Here is a 6645-nt window from a genome sequence, read left to right on the forward strand (position 1 = left end):
TCTTGGCTGAAAGCAAAGAATACCAGAAAGATGCTTACTTGTATTTTATTGACTATGCAAAAGCATCAATTGTGTGGATCATAACAAATTATGGATAACATTGAGAAGAATGGGAATTCCCGGACACTTGGTTGTGCTCGTCAGGAACCCAGGAACCTGTACATAGGCCAGGAGGCTGTCATTTGAACAGAACAAGGGGATACTGCACGGTTTAGAGTCAGGGAGGAAGTGCATCAGGGTTGTATCCTTTCATCATTCTTATTCAATCTGTATGCTGAGCAAATAATCTGAGAAGCTGGACTGTATTAAGAAGAATGTGACATCAGGATTGGAGGAAGATTTGTTAACAACCTGCTATACACAGAAGACACAACTTTGCTTGCTGAAAGTGAAGATGACTTGAAGCACTTACTGATGAAGATTAAAGAGTTCAGTCTGCATTATAGATTGCATCTCAACATAAAGAAAATGAAAATTCTCACAACTGGACCAATAAGCAGCATCATGATGAATGGAGAAAAGATTGATGTGTCAAAGATTTCATATTACTTGGTTCCACAGTCAACAGCAGTGGAAGCAGTAGTCAAGACATCAGATAACATATTGCACTGGAAAAATCTGCTGCAAAATACAAATCTTGTTGAAGATCATTCAAGTGCTGAAGAGCAATGTTATCTTCTTGAAGACTAAGATGTGCCTAACCCAAGCCGTGATATTTTCAACCACCTCGTATGCATGTGAGAGCTGGACAGTGAACAAGGAAGACCAAAGAAGAGTTGATATTTTTGAGTTGTGGTGTTGGCGAAGAATACTGAAAGTACCACGGACTGCCAAAAGAACTCAAAAATCTGCCCTGGAGTAAGTGCAGCTGGAATGCTCCTTGGAAGCAAGAATGGCCAGACTTCGTCTTCCTTACTTTGGTCATGTTGTCAGAAAGGAATTCCCTGGAGAAGGATTTACCAGCTTGGTAAAGTGGAGGGTCAGCGAAAAAGGGGAAGGCCCTCAATGAGATGGAATGACACAGTGGCTGCCATGATGGACTCAGGTATAGCAAGGATTGTGAGGCTGGCATAGGGCCAGGTGGTGTTTTGTTGTGTTGTGCGTGGGTTTGCTGTGAGTTGGAGCCGACTCAATGGTACCTAACAATAACAACCCCTTATAACTCTTATTTGTCATTTGGCTTTTGTGACCCTTTACTGGTTTTCCTATCTCCCTAGTGATGGTCTCAGTCTCTTTCATTGACTACTTTAGGGCTCCTTTAAATTGTTGATAGTCCTCAAGGTTTGTCCTCAGACTTCTTTTCCAGTAGTCCTCCCTTTTCTAAGTACTCTTGAATCTTTAGTGATGCCTCCATCCTAGTGAAGACATTAGGATGGAGGAGGGTTTAAATGAGGACAGATCTCTTGAGTCATAGGCTCAAATTTCTTTTGGCTTCTTAAACTCAGTGTGTCTAGAAATCAACTCTTTTATTTTCATCTCCTCAACCCTCCTCATAGATTCCTTATTCCTTATATAGCCATTCAGGTCTCAAACTCAGCATCTGCTTAAATTTTTCACTTGTTCTCATTTCTCTACTTTTCAAGTCTTATTAATTTTGACCCTTCTATATCTTCTATCCTTTCTCACTGCCCTTGCACTGTCTGTAGGTTTTTTTTTTTTGTAATTTATACCTCAAAATGCCAGTAGTTGGCTATCTAAACAACAGTCACTGCTTTGTTTAAAAACATCTGACAACCTCCATTCAGTACATAATGATGTCCAAATTCCTTAGCCTCACATTTTAGGCCTCTTTCTACCCCTATCTCTGTATCTGCCCGCACCTGATTGCTGTTTGTGCTCTGAAGATACCTTGCAACTCCATGCTTCTTTGCCTTTGCATGAACTATTTCCTTAGCCTAAAAGGCCCACATCACTACCATCTCCATCGTACCCCTATTGGGAGTATCTTTCATTTTTATTGGCCCTGTTCCAATTTTATCTCCTTTATGACTTTTTTTTTTCTTCCTCCTTTCTTAAAGTTGAAGTTAACTGTGTTCTTTCTATGTTTCTTTAGGATGGATTTATTTATACTTTTATTACACATGTATTTCATTCTTCCTTATATCTAATGCTTGTTCTCCCACCAGAGTTCTTGGGTGGTATAACCGTTAATGCACTTGGCTACTAACTGAAAGGTTAGACATTTGAGTCCATCCAGAAGCACCTCAGAAGAAAGGCCTGGTGATCGATTTCCAAAATAGCAGCCACTGTAAACCCTTTGGAGCACAGTTCTATTATGACACACATGGGATTGTCATAAGTCTGAATTGACTTGATATCAACTGTATTTTTGTAATACTATGGTTTAGGTGAAAGTTTACACAGCAAATTAGGTTCCCATTTAACAATTTCTGCACAGCTTGTTCCATGACATTGGTTACACATTCTATGATGTGTCAACATTCTTGTTATTTCCACTTTTTTTTTTTAATTTCTATTCTGTTTCCAGTGATCTAGCTTTCCTGCCCTCCATAGCTTCTCATCTTTGTCTTAGGGTAAATGAGAACTATTTGATTACTCATATAGTAGTATAGCACAATATTCACAGGTGATACTGTTCATTTTATTAGCTAGCCCATTATTTGGATGAAAGGTGACCACCAGGAGTTGCTTTAGTTCCAGGTTCAAAGAGTATCTTAGGGCAATAGTTTTGGGGTTTTTTCTAGTCATTGCTGGTCCAGTAAGTCTGGCCTTTTTTAGTTTTAGTTTTTCTCCCTTTCTATCCAGTACTTCTATTGTATCACCAGTCAGTTGTATAAGTAGTCAGGTGCCATCTAGTTCCGGTCTTAGGCTAGATGAGGCTGTGGTTCATGTGAGCTTTTAGTCCTATGGACTAGTTTCTTTGCGTTTTTGGTTTCCTTCATTCTCTCTTGTTCCAGATGAGCAGAGAGCAATAGTTGCTACTTAGATGGCTGCTCACAAGCTTTTAAGACTCCAGATGCTACACACAAAACTAGGATGTAGAATGTTGTCTTTGTGAACTCTCACTGCCGTCGAGTCAGATCTGACTCATAGCGACCCCTCCTTGGGCTTCCGAGGCTGTATCACTATGGAAGTAGATGACCCAACCTTCCTTCCAAGGAGTGGTTGATGGGTTTGAACCACCAGCGTTCTGGTTAGCAGTCAAATGCCTTAGGCAGTACGCCACCAGAGCTCCCCTTTATGAACTGTGTTATGGCAATTGACTGAGTTATCCCACAAGACTATGGTCCGAAGCCTTTAAGCCCTATCACATAGGTGTTTGGATTCTATCTACGTAGTATCTGTAACTACCTACTTAAAGTTGCTTTCTGTATTTGTATACCTGTTTTTGACTTTTTATAAAAGTGAGACCATACAGTATTTGTCCTTTTGTTTCACTTAGTATAACGTCCTCCACATTTATCACATACCCTTTGAACTTGGAACTAAAGCTCGTGGCTGTCCCACAAGGTGTTTGATTGTGTCTCAAACCAAAACCAAACTCACTGCTGTCAAGTCGGATCCAACTCATAGCAGCTCCTCCTTGGGTTTCTGAGGCAGTATCACTACTGAAGTAGTGACTCCAAGGAGTAGCTGGTGGGTTTGAACCACCAGCCTTCTGGTTAGCAGTCAAGTGCCTTAGGCACTATGCTACCAATTCGGGTCATTTTTGTGTTTTTAAATTTCTACATTTTCCTCCCACTCTATCCAGGATCTCCAATTTTGATCCCTTTCCAAGTGGTTGGCATTGATAGCGGGGCACCATCTAATTCTTACCGTCTCAGGGTCGTGAAGGCTGAGGTCTGTGTGGTTCATCATGTCATTGGACTAACTGAAGATAACATTTTGTAACCTAGTAATGTTGATTTTTATTTTCTTTAAAGTCGTTATGCTAATATCAAATAACTGCAGAAGTCTTTAGTAACAATACTAAGTTGGCTAAAAAGGATATTCATGGGCATTACATATATTTTAAAGCAAAAATTTGGTTTGGGTGAGTGCAATGTGGGATAATGCACTATGGGACATCGTTTTAGCAATATACATTTAATTAGTGAAGTAGCTGTTTTGAAATAGCATTTTAATTTTAGTATTACTAAACATCTGGACTCCATCCAGCTCTCTGCTGCAAAGCTTATGATCTCATTCTGATGGAAGGTTTTCTGATGAATGAATGTAACAAGCTGACTGCTTGTTTACACACTCTGTATTTAAATATTGACATAAAATGCCATGAACAGTGGCTGGAGTGGTTAAGATAAATATTGTTTGAGTAAAGTTGTTAGATTTTGTTTTAATTATAGTGAAAATACTCATTGTAAAAAATGGAGATAGCATGAACGCTGTTAACATTTTCTCTTTCCCTCATTCAAACATACATTATATATTTAAATCATACATGTATTTGTCTGTCTTCTATATATATAAGGGAGAGTATCCTACATGAAGGAGGGCTGGTGGCGCAGTGATTAAGTGCTCAGCTGCTAACTGAGGGTCAGTAGTTCAAAACCATCAGTCACTTCATGGGAGAAAAATGTGGCAATCTGTTTCCGTGAATATTATTATAGCTTTGAAAACCCAATGGGGCATTTCTGTTTTGTCCTATAGACTCTCTAGGAGTTGGAATCAACTCTTTGAAAATGGGTTTGGGTTTTTTGCTACTCTACATGGTCTTCTGCAACCTGTTTTTCATGCTGGCGTATGCAGTTCTCTGTGTTTCTTTTCTTTAATTATGAACTATTTCATACAGACAAAAAAGTACAATGATAAAAAGACATGTGTTTCAACCCCTTAAATTTAGAATGTTTTGCCTCTGAATTTTTAAAATACACAAAATGTTACAGGTGTCTTTGAAGGCTACTTTTTACCATACATCCATCAAAATAGGATAGCAAGCACTCTGAGAAGTCCTGCAATAAAGAGATCCTTTGAATGTTGTCTGTCTCAGAGTCTGAAAATGTATTTGATTAAAAAATCTTTTTTGGCATCATTAGTTGTGTCTTACAGAGCTAGTGTTCCATGGATACACTTGGTTATGCAGGTTTGAATGTGTGTTTAAAAAAAAAAAAGTGGGCAATACTTTTAAAAGCATCGATTTTGATAATTTTTGAAAAGCATAGAGAAAGTATGAAACAGCATTTTGCACTTAGAAAAATGGAAATGGGCAACTAGTAGAAATGAGCAACTATTGCACTCTTTATGGTTTCTTGGTAGCTTTTGAGATATTTGCTGCATGTGAAATTTTAAGATAAGCAGCTTTATTTCCAAAATGTTAGGTCTTTTCTCCTTTATCTAAGTCCTGGTTTCTCAAACTCAGTGATTTGCATGTCACCTTTTTAAATATTACTGCATCCATGTACCACTTGTACTTAATACAGGACTAAAAGTAGACCTGTACTTTTCCACTGCTTTATCCAAAACCTTTGTGGCCAAATGTGTTTTGGAAATAATAGAATTTTTGAGATTTTAAACAGGACTTAGAACCAGTTCAAGCCAGTTCACTCATGGTCAACAAAGTGAAACCGGAACAGACCCAAATTTTTAGAAAAGAAAAAGCCTTTATTATCCATGAAATTATAGATTAAACTTGATAAATTTTTTCTCATAACATTAAAAATATCTATTAAAATTTAAAAGTAAATTTTACTGTATGTTAATTTTACAAGTAAAATTTTAAATATTTTCTGAAGCAGTTAACATTTTGGGAAATACTAGTTTTAAGTGAATAAAGAGATCCATTTTATACTCCTAGATGCTTTCATTTAGAGTTGAGGATCTTATTTTATTAAATAGAACAAGTTTCTTGCTTTCCTTGTGGTATAGAAAAATTGCTTTGATTTCCAACTATATTAGTTATTTATTACTACATGACAAATTATACCAAAACTTGGTGGCTTAAAACAACAAATGTTTATTATTTGTGGTCAGGAATCTCAGAGTGGCTTAGCTAGGTGGTTCTGACTCAAGATCTCTCATGAGGTTGCAATCAGTATGTCACCTGGGACTGTAGTCATCTCAAGGTTTGCCTGGGGTTGGAGGTCCCCCTTCCAAGATAAGATGGTTCAGTCATATGACTGTTGGCCAACCACCAGTCCTACTGCCATCGAGTCAATTCTGACTTGTAATGACACTGTAGGACAAAGTAGAATTGCCCCATGGGGTTTTCAAGGCTATAAATCTTTATAGATGCACACTGTCTCATCTTTCTCCCACAGAGCGCCTGGTGGATTCAAACTGCTGACCTTTTAGTTAGCAGCTGAATGCTTTAACCATTGCACCACCAGAGCTCCTTTGACTGGCAGGATCCTTAATTCCTTACCACACAGATGTGTCCATAGGATTGATTTAGTGTCCTCACAATATGGCAGTTGCTTTCTTCAGAACAAGTGATCAGAGAGAGAGAGAGAGAAAGAGAGAGAAAGAGGGAGCTGCATGTCTCTTGTGACCTAGTCTCTGAAGTCTCACTATTCTGGTTACGTCTGTGCCACTCTGACAGAAAATACCACAAATGGGATGGCTGAACAAACAGGCATTTATTCTCTTAGAGTTTGGAAGCATTTAGTCTGAGTTCAAAGTGCCAGGCTCTAGGGGCTGGGTGAAAGCCCCTCAGCCTTGGGTTTCAGCTCTGCCTCTTATTCTCGGCCC

General features: G+C 38.5%; 1 protein-coding gene across 1 annotated transcript in view; it reads left to right on the forward strand.

Annotated features, from left to right (window-relative positions):
* The window catches only part of CEP20 (centrosomal protein 20), a 23320-nt gene that overhangs the window by 5889 nt on the left and 10786 nt on the right, over positions 1 to 6645 (forward strand). The window lies entirely within an intron of this gene.

The sequence above is a fragment of the Orycteropus afer genome, unplaced genomic scaffold (assembly GCF_000298275.1).
Source record: "Orycteropus afer afer isolate SDZICR_OR568_19922 unplaced genomic scaffold, OryAfe1.0 scaffold00623, whole genome shotgun sequence".
Taxonomy (NCBI): domain Eukaryota; kingdom Metazoa; phylum Chordata; class Mammalia; order Tubulidentata; family Orycteropodidae; genus Orycteropus; species Orycteropus afer.